The sequence below is a fragment of the Marmota marmota genome, unplaced genomic scaffold (assembly GCF_001458135.2).
Source record: "Marmota marmota marmota unplaced genomic scaffold, marMar, whole genome shotgun sequence".
Lineage (NCBI taxonomy): Eukaryota > Metazoa > Chordata > Mammalia > Rodentia > Sciuridae > Marmota > Marmota marmota.
Genome location: NW_026000174.1, coordinates 53,651,315 through 53,663,042, shown reverse-complemented (window position 1 = coordinate 53,663,042; position 11,728 = coordinate 53,651,315). Strand labels below are relative to the sequence as shown.

Here is an 11,728-nt window from a genome sequence, read left to right as displayed (position 1 = left end):
CCACCCCAGGGGCTGCCCTGAGTGCCCACCTGACAACCCCATTTCGTAGCCTAGGGCCCTGTGTCCCCTCGGGGCTTCCTGAGGGCCCTGCAGCCCCGGCTCCGTCACCAGCAGTCAGCCCGGCCCCTCCCAGGCCCTCCTGCCCGCCCAGGCCTCCCGCAGACCCCAGGGCCAGCGGACGGGCCCAGAAGGCCCCGCAGCCCCACCAAGACTCCCAGGCTGGCCTGGGCCTCTGTCACCTGAGGGTGCTGGGCTGCTCCCTGAGGAAGCAGAAGCCAGAGAAGGAACCGGCCTCAGCCGGCCACTGCGAAGTCACAGCCAGCACCAGGTCCCAAACAGCCCCAAGGAATCCCTGGGCCCCAGAGCTGCCCACCCCACGCGGTCACTCACGCCCCTTCCCTCCCCGTGCAGGGGGACAGTCCCTGTGCAGACTCTGAAGCAGGGTGGCAACACCGGGTCCCTCTCACTGCTCCCCTTGGAGGGACAGCAGCCTCTGGGAGGCAAAGCCTGGCCAGGGACGGGGTGGGTGAGGGCAGAGAGTCCCGACTGGGGGTCCAGGCGGCCTGCTTCCCTGCCAGGGGTGGCCCCCTCTGTCCCCTTTAGGAGGTGGGAGCCTGAGGAGTGAGAGGCCCCAGCACAATAAGGGGAAGTGTGCCGATGACTATCACTGTGAGAAGGTTCTGGGCCCACGGGGTGGGGCAGCGGGGCGTGCGTCCAGGCAGAGAAGGAGCCTGTGCCCCCAGTGGACCCCAGGCACCAGGCCCTGGAGTTGTGTTGCAGGTAGGTTCACTCAGGGCCTCAAACCTGGGCGGGCTACTGGGCTCCCTTCCTACAGGAAGAAAAGAGCTCGGAGGGAAAATAGACTGTGACTTCAGAAAGCAAAGGGGACATGTCAAGGAGCGGCAGGTGCTGGCTCAAGGGCTCTGCGCAGGGGCCCTCGGGGCCCCCACATCCCCGCCCCTGCTGGTCCAGCACCCTCTCATCACAAGGAGTCGGAGGTCACGGAGAGGTGCCCCCTGCACAGGTCGGGAAACGTGGGCTCGGAGAGGAGAGTCCGGGCCAGGCCGGGTCCAGGGAGGCCTGCAGCACCCGACCCGTGACCTCTCCAGGGACCCGTGACCTCTCCAGGCGCTGCCTCGTCCCTCTGCCCAGCCCTCGCCCGGCGGCCGTCTAGGACCCCGCTACCCGGAGCAGCTGGAGCTCAGGCCTGGGAGCAGGGCGCAGCCCGGGCCTGTCAGAGGGCTCTGGCGGGGACAGTCAGCCTGAGCCGCTGCGGGGAGGGCCCGGCAGGCCGCGGGCACTTTTCTCCCATGAGCCTCAGGAGTCCTCAGTGAGGAGAGGTCCTTGTAGTTTTTAGGAGAAAACAGGTGACTTGCCCAAGGTCACCGCAGGAGAGCGGTGGTCCTGCCGCTGGCCCGTCCCCAGGCGCAGACCCAGGGGCCCTGGCCCTGCCCGCGCCTGGCCCACCCCCGCCTCTGCCAGGTGAACTAACCGGGTCGGCAGGTTCTCCCAGTGGAGAGACCCAGGACAGCGGAGTGGGCTTGGCCAGGGGATCAAGGCCTGGGAGTGGGGAGGTGGCTGGGCCAGGCCAGGAGGGACGAGGACGAGGGACGAGGACGAGGGACGAGGACCACTGTGATGCGGCTGGCGAGGAGTGGCCTCAGGCAGAGCCACAGGGCCCAGCTCCACAGTGAGTCTGGAAGATTCCACACGCACAGCGCCTTGGGGAAGAAGGACCCAGTCCCCAGGAGAGGGCAGGGCCTGGGGGGGAGCTGGGGACGGACAGCCTGGACCCCCGTCCTCCCTGGCCATGGGCTCCTGGCCGAGCGAGCTCCCGGGACCCACCAGCCGGCCAAGAGCCGGGGCCCCTCAGGCTGGGAACAGGGTGGCCCGAGTCCTGTCTCCTTATGTAGGAAGCAGCTGGGGTCACCGCCCAACTCAGGACAGGCAAGGACAGCACAGGCCAATCCCTGGTCTCCGCCCCCCGCAGCGGCAGGACCCTGGGCGACTCACTCACGCTGTCACCTTCTGGGGGAACAGGCCGGGTGACAACAGCCTGCCCGCCTGTCTCCCGGGGTGCTGGACGGCTGGAGGGGTGGACAAAAGGGATCATTATGAAAAGCGATGACCGGATGCCCCATGAGGGGGCTGCCCAGGACCCCAGAGTCAGGCAGCAACCGAGCAGGGCTGAGCAGGCCTCCCAGACAGGACCAGGCCCCTCCGCAAGGCCCTGGACCCCAAGCAGGCTCTGTCCCAGGCTGACCCTCTCTGCGTGGACAGAGGGTGGGCAGGGGCTGCTCCTCCGTCTCCGGGTTCCCTCTGGTCTGGGACACCCCCACCAGGCACGGCCCAGGAGTTGGGGGATCGAAAGCCCCACTCTGCCCCTTTCAACTGTGACCCTGGGCAGGCCACAGCTCCTGGACCCTCGGTTTCCTCATCTGTAAAACGGGGTTGTGAGTCCCACCCGGGGACGCTGGGGACGGCCACTTGGACGTCATGGCTGCCTGCACACATCGACACCCAACAGGTGCGGGTTCGCCTCCCTCTGATGCTCCTGCCAGGCGCAGCCCAGGTTTGGCAGGAGAGTTTCCGGCTTCCCACAAAACCTGCCTCAAGACCCTGGCTCAGGCGGTGTCTGGGAACCTGCCTCCCTGGGGCCTCCTGGGCAGCTACAGCGGTCAGGGAAGGTAGAACTGCAGGGGGTCGGGGTCTGGGGCACCACAGGACCCAGGTCCTGTCTCGAGTGCTCCTTCCGGCTGAGAGCACCCTCAGATGCAGCAGGTACCACTCAGACCTCAGTTTGTCCTTTCTGTAAAGTGGGGGTGGTGATAATCATCTCTTCCTGCTGCACTGTTAAGTTTCCACACACACAAAGCCCTGGGGGAGAAGGAGTGGGAGGGGTTGGGCGAGGGAGGGCTGGTGAGTTCCGGCCTCACAGGAGGAGTCTTTATGGAGCAGGGCAAGGTTCCAATCATCAGCAGCACCAGGGGCTGAAATTCAACACAAGCCCCACCCCTGCCCCAGTCCACTACCCCACTGGCTCTCAGTGTAGTGCTGCAGCATCTCCTGGGACCAAGTGTTAGAAATATACATTTTCAGGGAGGTTCAGTGGCACACGCCTGGAATCCCAGCAACCCAGGAGGCTGAGGCAGGAGGATTGCAAACGGAAGGCCAGCCTCTACAACTTAGCAAGACTCTGTCTCAAAATAAAATAAAAAGGCGTAGCTCAGTCTAGAGTGCCCCTGGATCCAATCTCCAATGTGGGGGGAAAGAAAGCGAGAAAGAGAAGGAAGGAGAAAGGGAAGAAGTGAACATTCTCGGGAGCCACCCCATGCCAAGAGAGCCAGCCACTCTGGGGGTGAAGCCTTCAGGGGCCTTCCAAACGCCTCTCGCACCTGTCATTTCCAGAACCAGGGCCCCACCGCGGCCTGCCTCCTTCCTACTCCAGAGACACTTCCCCCACAGCCCAGTCCCTGGTCTCCAGGAGGCGACTTGCAAAGGAGTCACTGTAGGGACAGGCCATTAAATAGTAAAGAGATCCCATGATTAGTTAATGATGGGACAGGGGCCAGAGAGCAGAGAGTTAGAGTCAGACCATAACTGCAGAGAAAAGTCCCCCGGTCTATCACTGTCCTGCTGTCTGTCTCTTTCACTAACACGCACACCCTGAGAGCCCGGCCCGGCCGGTGGGTTTGCCAGCGAGCACAGGGGCAGCCGGTGCCTCCTGCCGTCGGGGTGTCTCTATGTGTGTGGGGGAAGGGCTCTCCCCCAAGAATCTGGTCCTGACACTTGGAGTTTAAGGACCGCCCAGCTGGGAAGTCACTTCCGAGATCCCCTGTGTGAGATTTAAGCACAAAATATGTGAAGACAAGGCGCTCACTCTAGCAATGTGGGTGCTGATGAAAAATTCAAATGGCCTACCTGTGTGACAGCTGGGGACACTCAGGCAGGCCACCGTAGGTTCCTGTGCTTTGATGCTATGAAGCTGGGAAATTCCTTTAGAAGAGTTTTGAGTCACCCAGGAAGCTCCCCTGAGCCGCAGTGAGCTTGTCCAGGTGGCACAGGAAGTGGCTCCCATGGGGTGTGATCCCAATGTGGTGTGTGCGAACTTGAGTTTTTTTAAAAGGCCAAAACACCAAGCCGTGGGCAGTGGTTATCTCTGGGTGATTAGTTACTTCCGTGTGTCTGTTTTTTACCCTGCAAGTTTTTCCACAAAAACTTTCTCCCACAATTAGAAAGTTTGGGGGTGGGGATTTTTGGTGGCCATTTGGTTCAGATGAAGATGGAGTTTTTTTTTTTAAAAAAATCGACAAGAAATATCTGTTTTCTAGTTGGAATCGCTGGCCTGCCGTCCCCTGCTCTAAGATCTGGGACCATCCGTAAGCATCCCCATCCCACGGGATCTGGACTGATAAGGGGACTCTGAAGCTCGCTATCAGTACCATCTCATTTAATCCTCAGGGTAACCAAAGCTTTGGGAGGCTGAGAACTTGCCCGCAGGTGAGCAGGCACCAGGGGGTAGAGCTGACCCCTCCCTAGTCTGCTTGACGTCAACCCCCCCCCCCCCAGGGGCAGGAGGAACCCCGAGTGGTAGCAACAACCCCAGGGTTTCCCTGTTTGTAACTTACACAAGTTTGAACCACTCTGCCTCCTGGTAAATGAGGGGCTGCTGTCTACCTTGTCAGGTCCTTTTTGGTTTCAGGAATTGAACTCAGGGGTGGACCACTGAGCCCCATCCCCAGCCCCACTGTGTATTTTATTTAGAGACAGGGTCTCACTGAGTTGCTTAACGCCTTGTCCTTGCTGAGGCTGGCTTTGAACTTGTGGTCCTCCTGCCTCAGCCTCCTGAGCCGCTGGGATTACAGGCCTGCGCCACCAAACCCAGCAAGACACATCCTTTCTGCCCCAGTTACTCTACAGTGTTCAGAGAGGCTGGGCGTCAGGGAGACGGGCTGTCTGCCTGTGTGGGTGTAAGGGGGTGACAACAGCCTTGACTCCCACTCGCCTGCTGCACGACTTCAGAGATTCCATCCCCCCCCCCCTTTCTAAGTCCTCTATAAATGACAATTTACAGATTCCATTGCAACAGCATTCGGATAAGCCGAGTGGGAGACGGTTTCCAACCGCAGCAGAGTGATTACTAATTATCATGATTAGCAGCAACAGCAAACCAACGTTTATTGAGTGCTAACTGCATACCAGGCATCAAAGTGCCTCCTCTGTGCACGGGCTGGGGACCCTCTACCAGGTCACCGCCTCCAGCCTCGCTCCGCCCCCTCCTCACGCCCGGCCCCAGACCCCACAGTGGCTTCCCGGATTGGTCCCTCTGAGCTGCACTCTCTGCGCTCAGCCAGTCACCTGTCGCCTCTTGCACACGCAAGGCCAGGCCAGGGCACATGCAGGAAGCGTGCTGCGGTCCCGCTCCTGTCACCTGGCCCTGCGTGGCAGCAGGCTCTCGTCCAGCGGGAAACTCTGCCAGTCCAGCTAACTCTGCAGCTCTGGGGCAGAGAGCAGTCTCGGGCCGATTGGAGGCCACCCTCCTGGTAGCATTTCCAAGTCACGAGCTGCCTGGAGCTTCCTCTTGGAGCTCAACTGCCTTTAGTCCACTTACCCTCCCAGAAGCCCCTAGGTGTTTTCTCCCCCAGTGTCCTAGGTGAGAGCCCAGAAGCCAGTTCCTTCCAGCTACTGTTGAAAAGCTGTCACACCCCCCAGCGCCAGGGTGGGCCACCACCTGCGCCCGGGATTAGGCTCCCTCCCGCCCCGCGGTATCTGACTCTGGCCTCCAGGCCACCTTCTCTGGGGCTCCACTCGCTGATAATTCACCTCCAACCCACACTCCCGCCTGCCTCTGAAAAGATAGGAATTAAGAGCAACGAAACCTCAATGTGGTTCAAGTTCACGTAGCACGTTTTGGTTTAAATATGTAGGATATTTTCAGAGCTTTATTGTTAAATATAAAAGTTATACAGGCTCACTGCAGAAGACCCAGAAGATTGGGAGAAGAAAATGGTCTCTAATCTAACCTCTATAATTGTCTGTTGTAATGGGTATATTTACAGGTAGCTTCCGACATTGTGGCCTGTTGAGTGGGGAGCGGCTCCGCTGATCGGTGTCTGCAGTGCCCTCTGGCAGCAGCTGGGACCTGTGTCCCAGCCTGTCGCACTGCAGGAGACAGGCCAGGCACCCAGAAGACATTTTTCTGAGGAAAAAAAACCTGCGGCTATCCAACACTGTACATATACCTCACTGACAAAAGCCACAGGGGACAGGATGATAGTTACGGTTTTGCAACTCAAGGGCTGTGCCTTGTCCAAGGTCACATGGCCAATAAAGGATGAGCTGGGACCTGAACCCAGGTGTTTGGTTCCCTAGACTAGAACTAGTCCCCGGGCTCTCCTTCTCCTAAAGACTTAAATCCTGCTTCCTATCAATCACAAGTTCCAAGATCCACAGGTATAGAGAGCATGTCCGCGGAGCCAGGCCTGATCTAGATGCAACACAAACAGCAGCTCCTATGTCACTGCCAGACAGCCCAGGAGGTCAGGAGCACTGTGGCCCCTTGGTACCTGAGAAGGGTACAGGATCTACGGATGCTCACCATCGCTTAGTAAAAAAATAGCATGATATTTCCTATAACCCCCACTCACCCTCTGATACACTTTAACTCTTCTCCAGATCCCTGACAGTACCTGATACGATGTCAATGCTATGTAAACAGTTGATACACCGCATTCTTTAACCACAGGACAACTTGAAAAAGTCTGCATGTTTGCAATAGATAGAAATTTCTTTTCCCTAATAGTTTTGATCTGTAGTTGGTTGAGTCTGCAGGTGTGGATTCTGTGGCTAACAGGTGCTGGAACCGGTCAGAGAGGGGATAAGACAAGACAGCTTGCCCAAGGCCACGTCCGGCTGGTCAGAGGCAGACCACCCTCGGGCAGTCTGGCCTGAGGTCTGTGATCCTGCCTTTTCTCTTCCTTCCCCACTCCCCAGACCCCGAGGAGAAGGCTCTGGAGCACTCCCTGAGGGTAAGGCACCAGTCCAGAGGGCCTCGCCCCCCCACCCCCCACCCCCGCCAAGGTCACTCGCAGCTCCACAGCAGAGCCAGGCTGTAAACCCCCAGCACCGCATTCACTCCCCTGCAGCGTCCCTGGCAGCCTAGGCCCCCTCTGCAGGGAAAGCCAGAGCTGGGCCCCCAAACAGCAGATGCCTCCACAGGAGGCCAAGAAGCCAGAGGAGAGAGGTGCCACCCAGAGCGGCTCTCCAGGGTCTGCATGGACAATGTCCACCATGGAGGCCACCCTCCCTCTCCCCCAGCCCGTGCCCCTCAGGCAGAACTACCCACAAATAAAAGCTGACCCGAAGGTGACTTTTCTGGCTGAGTCAGGGCTCAGGAGAGGTCACAAGGCCCCCCACGGGGCTGGAGGAAGTCAGGCTGTTCCCCTCTCTGGGGGGTAAAGGCCAGGCAGCAGAGGAAGAGAGCCCAGCGGCCACTCCCTCCGCTGGAGCCGGGTTCAGGTAGGGGAGGACGGCGTGAAGGGCAAGGCAGGGCATGCAGGTCCTGCTTCCAGTCCCCCCGGTTCCCGAGGGCCTGCTGGGTGCCAGGCCCTGTGCCAGGTGTCCAGGCTACAGTCCCTGCCACGAGGACTCGCGGAAGCACTGTGCACACCACTGCGGGACGGAGGGCTCCCGGTGTGTGCCGGGCCGGGAAGGAAGGGCGTCCCCACAGATGGCCAGACTGACCCCCACCTGAAGCCTGGGCCCTGCTGGGGAGAACCAGCCCCGGGAGGAGCTGGGGAGCATTGCACAGATCACTGGTGTCAGGGGCACACGCGGATGTTGGAGAGGCAGAGAGGTGGCACAGAAGGCACACAGAGGACGGTCACGGTACGAGCCAGCCAAGCGCAGAGTCGCGACAGTTCTCATTGATTGAGCATCTACCACGGGCCAGGTATAAAATGCTAAGTATGTCACTTCTGTTATAGCTCCATGACATTTCATGAGGTCATTGTCATCAGCCCAACTGATGGATTCAGAAACTGAGGGTCAGAAGGAGTCCCACAACTAGGAAGGAGGAGAGCCAGAGCTTTAGGGCTCTAAAGCCCAGCACTGCACCATCCTGCTGTCCCCTGTCCCTGTGCCACAGGCAGAAGGTAGGGACTTCAGGGAGGGGCCAGGAAAGAAGAGCAGGGAGGCAGGACAACTATCCTTTGTCCCAGGGGAGTTCTATTGGGACTGTATAGCAAGTGTGTGTGCACACAAGTGCATGGGTGTGTGTTCTCACAAGTGCCCTACTGTATAAAGGACAGGTGCCCCTAAAGCCAAGTAAAGGATAGGCCATCAACAGAGTAGGGAAGGGAAGCCCAGAGAGGGGAAGGAACTTATCTAAGGTCACACAGCATATAAGCACAGTTGGAACTAACTGCAAGGCCAGAATCTAGGCCTCCTTCCTCCCCCCAGCAAATCACCATGGTTAGGGGGAATCCTGGGCATGAGTGGGGGACAAGTCAGCCCTGAGAGACACCAGCTGGCCCTCATAGGCGCTGGTCTGTGGCCGGCTGCCTCTCCGCAGGGCAGCCTGTGGGGGGCGGGGACCACACATCCCTCACCACTGGCTGTTTTCCTCTAGGCTTCCCCTCCAAGCTCCTCAGACCCAGGCTCAGGGGAGGGGAGCCGGTGGGCAGGACAGCTCCTGCTGAGATGAATGGGTCCCCCCACCTGGCCAGTCTCCTGCCTCACAGAGGGGTGGACTCGGCCCACCAGAGCCAGCTTCTGGCCCTTTGAAGCTCCCTAAATCACAACTTCCACAGGCTGGAGGAAGCAGGGGCTGGTCCAAGGCCAAGACCAACCAGGGGTGCCAACAGAGCCCGGCTGCTCCAAATTTGAAGACAGCCTCGGGGCTGGGTCTGCTCAGCTGTGTCTGGTCCTCAGCAGACAGGGCTGGGTCCCCAGGGTGGGGAGGGGTGGCCAACGGAACTTCCTGCTCGACTGTGAGGCCCCCAGAGGGGCTGCCCCTGCTGGCTGGGCTTCAGGGGAGCCCAAGGGCACCAGGCCCCTGGCCCTTGCAGGACACTCGTGCTGGATCGGCTGCCTGCTCCTGTCCACAGCTGACTGTGAGCCCCACCCCCTGGGCTGGGTGGGAGACCCGCAGGTGCTTCTTTCCACACCGGGATCCTAAACCCTCCGCTGGCCGGCCCAGCCTCCTCCAGGCCCATCTGCTCTCCTCCATGGCTGAACACAGGGCCTTCCTGGGGGGCTCCCTCCCTGTCACTGGGCACCCCACCATCCCACTCAGCTGCCCTCCTGAGCCCCTGCTGAGCGCCAGGGGCTAGGCAGGGTGGGGAACAGAAGGACATGCAGGGATACCGCCCCACCCCACCCTGCAGGGCCTCTCCTACCCCCATGGCCAGAGGTAAGGGGGGCCTGCTAACGTCCATGGGCCAACGTCCCCAAAGCTGCCCAGGCTCCTCATCCCCATCGCCACAGCCGCCATCAGTTCTTTATCCCTTGATGGCTGGATCCGCCCCCCCCCCACACCTCTGCCACAGACTGCCCTTCCAAAGTGCCACCACTGTGTCCCTCGAGAACCTTCGGTGACTCCCACTTTCTACAGCTCACATCTGAACTTCCCACCCGGGCATCCAAGGCCCTGCAGGACTCCAGCTGGGTGGACCACCCACCATCCCTGCTCTTACTCCCCCACCCCACAGTTCAAACTTCAGCCAGACGACCAACCCTAGCTGAGGAGTGGGGAAAGGGGTCACCTCCTAGAGTTGGCTCCCCCCTTTCTTTCTGTCCAAGATGCCATCTCCACTGTGGAGGCCCCAACTCTCCCCTCCTGGGCCCTGAAGAGCCCTCAACCCTTTCTTTCTGCATCTTATAAGAGAGTCCCTGCTATGCGTCTCTGAGCCCCTTCCCAGAGGGTGACCAGAGTGTGAGGCCTGGAGTTAGATATCTGCTAGGCGTGATGGCACCACAAGGCGTCTCTCCCTCCCGCCTGCACCCTCTCCCTCCCGGCCACACCCATCTCTAACCTCCTGCCACTGAAAGAGGAGTCTGTGCTCCAGGTTGACCTGAGCCCCACCAGGACTGGGGAGCCTGGCAGAAAGTACTGCTCAAGTGTCACCCCCTGCCCTGGTTTCTCAGGCGTCTCCCCCCTCCTCTCCTGAACACCTTCGCTTGCCCTGCGGGCGCACGCGCGCACACACACACACACACACACACAGTCCCCTTCCATAGTGTGCAGCCTCCGTCAGCCTCTACTCCATGGTACTTTCCAGCCTGTTCTACAGTGTACAGCTCATCTCCCTAGAAGATGCAGACAGCTGACATGAAGCTCCTTCAGTGTCCTTTGGTGTGAGACCCTGCTCAGAAAGACACAGGTTTCCTCCTGTCCTCACCTCCACCCCCAGCCAAGCATGCAATGGAGTAGCGGGGTTCCAGCCACCAGGACAGTACAGACCCTTACAAAACCATGTTCCAGGGCCCTGGGTCTAAGTGACCATCTCCAGGAGGCACATGGTGGGAATGTCAGCAGCTCAGGGTAAGAACAGGGCCAGGTCTCCATCGCTCACTTCTGCACCCCCTAGCTCTGTCTTAGTTATAGCAGGTGCTCAGTAAATGGGTTTTGGTTTATTTAACTGAACACCTAGCAGCCTCAAACAATAGAACAGAAAACCCGGCTACTCTGGTCCAGAGTAGCCCAACCCCCAAATGAACCAAATGATGTTGGTAGCAGGTGGCAGCCAGTCCATCACCTACCCCGCCACCTCGAAGTAGCTGTCCTGTAGTTAGTCCTCCCTGGGTGCCGGCACCATGCTAGGCACTGAATACACCTTATTTTATGCAGTTCCTGCTACTTCTCTTGGGTCCTGCCATTACCCTCACTTTACAGACAAGGAAACTGAAGTTTGAAGTTTGAAGTGGATTTTGATCCCCAAATCCTTGCCCACAGAACTAGGATCCCAGCTACCAGGCCAGCACAGGGGACTCCCACACCAACACCAGCGCCAGGCCTTTCAGCCCACAAAACTAACTCTGGCCTTGTCACATGAGCCCCAGGGGCCTGAGCTTGGCTCTGGGAACAGGGTTCCGTGGGGTTTTCCCTTCTCTTCCCCATTTACCACCAGCAGAGCACTGTTGGTACGCTGGGCTCGGGCCCCTCAGGACAGCTCACCTGGAAAAGCCCCGCTGAGTTTCCGACTTGAAGTCTCTGGGGACCCTCCGCGGAGCTCTCAGAATTTGGAGGAGGGACAGAAAGAAAACCCCCTGCTGTGGGTTCCCCGGCCGCGGCTCTCGGGTCGGAGCCCCGGGAAGCAGTGGCCTGGTTGGGTTCTGCTTTGCAAGGAGGGCACCGCGCCGGAGCGCAGGATCTGAAAGCGCGCGGCTCCCCTGCAGGCCCTCACCTTCCGGGGTTGGGGTGAGGACAGGAGCCTGGAGTCACCTGGCTCAACTTCCTCCTCCTGGGACCCAGAGATCCCGAGCCGGGTGCGGGACCGGCTCGGGGCCACCCAACGGCAGCTGTGCACGAAGGAAACCGAGAACCAGGGGCCCGGGACGCAGCTGAGGCTCCTTCTCAGCCGCCCGCTGCCCCGACCTGTTGCTGGTGGAGAGAAAGCGGCGGCGGCGGAACCGGGACGAAACTTACTCGCCCCTGCCTCCCCGGCCGGCCTCCCAGCCCCGCTCACCTGCTGGCTTGGCTTTGGCTCCGCGCTGCAGCAAGTCCATC

General features: G+C 59.9%; 1 protein-coding gene across 7 annotated transcripts in view; it reads right to left on the bottom strand.

Moving 5' to 3' along the window:
* Cd82 (CD82 molecule) overlaps positions 1-11,728 on the bottom strand; it is a 36,809-nt gene extending 25,081 nt beyond the window's left edge. For 4 of the 7 annotated variants that reach the window (XM_015477808.2, XM_015477810.2, XM_048788642.1 and 1 more), the window contains exon 1: positions 11,688-11,728. The gene's annotated coding sequence lies outside the window, so the exon portion shown is untranslated. The other 3 variants (XM_048788646.1, XM_048788645.1, XM_048788644.1) reach the window with 3 other exon arrangements.